This window comes from Branchiostoma floridae, chromosome 4 (genome assembly GCF_000003815.2).
Source record: "Branchiostoma floridae strain S238N-H82 chromosome 4, Bfl_VNyyK, whole genome shotgun sequence".
Taxonomy (NCBI): domain Eukaryota; kingdom Metazoa; phylum Chordata; class Leptocardii; order Amphioxiformes; family Branchiostomatidae; genus Branchiostoma; species Branchiostoma floridae.
In genome coordinates this window covers 28,665,571-28,666,614 of record NC_049982.1, presented here as the reverse complement: position 1 = coordinate 28,666,614, position 1,044 = coordinate 28,665,571, and positions in this window count along the sequence as shown.

Below are 1,044 nucleotides of genomic sequence, written 5' to 3'. Positions count from 1 at the left end.
TTTGGTTCTTGCTGGGCTTGGCTGTTTGGATCTTGCTGGGCTTGGCTGTTTGGTTCTTGCTGGGCTTGGCATGCTTGGTTCTTGCTGGGCTTGGCTGCTTGGTTCTATGCTGAGCTTGGCTGTTTGGTTCTAGCTGGGCTTGGCTGTTTGGTAACTTGCTGGGCTTGGCATGTTTGGTTCTTGCTGGGCTTGGCTGTTTGGTTCTTGCTGGGCTTGGCTGCTTGGTTCTTGCTGGGCTTGGCTGCTTGGTTCTTGCTGGGCTTGGCTGTTTGGTTCTTGCTGGGCTTGGCTGTTTGGTTCTTGCTGGGCTTGGCTGTTTGGTTCTTGCTGGGCTTGGCTGTTTGGTTCTTGCTGGGCTTGGCTGTTTGGTGCTTGCTGGGCTTGGCTGTTTGGTTCTTGCTGGGCTTGGCTGCTTGGTTCCTGCTGGGCTTGGCTGCTTGGTTCTTGCCTGCTTGGACGTTGTGTCTTCTTCCTGCACTGTAAGCATTTCCATGTAGTTGTTGCATTGTTTGGCATTTTTTTGAAGTTGATGCAGGGAAGATGGAAGAACTTTCCATTTTCACAGCTTCCATTGTGGCATTCCAGGAGCTTGTCCCTTGTCATGGCTTTTTTCTTGCAAACACAAATCGACAGCAGCTGCAGGGCTTTCTCGGGAGCAGCACTCATCTTTTTGGGGTTTGATGAGTTGAAAGATTTCAATCTTGTTGACTTATCCGCAGAGATGTGACAGAGGGGACAAAGCCACTTAGCCGGCACTTCACGAATCTTCAAACAAGACAGATGGAACGTTGTGATGGGACATGCATGACTTGTACATGTAGCCACTGGTGAGTCTGAAGTACTCCTACAGAAACATATGTCAGTGCCAGTAGCAGGCTGCAGAACAAGGTCTCTCTTCTGTGTGTACCACCTGCCAAGGATTTCTGGTAAAATACAGTACCTCCAGAACTGGGCTAGCTTTGGCACAACATTGTTCCAGTGCTGCAAGTCTGGTTTGATTCTATTTACAATGATCTCAGCCCGCCCGTTGTCCTGTGCAGCACA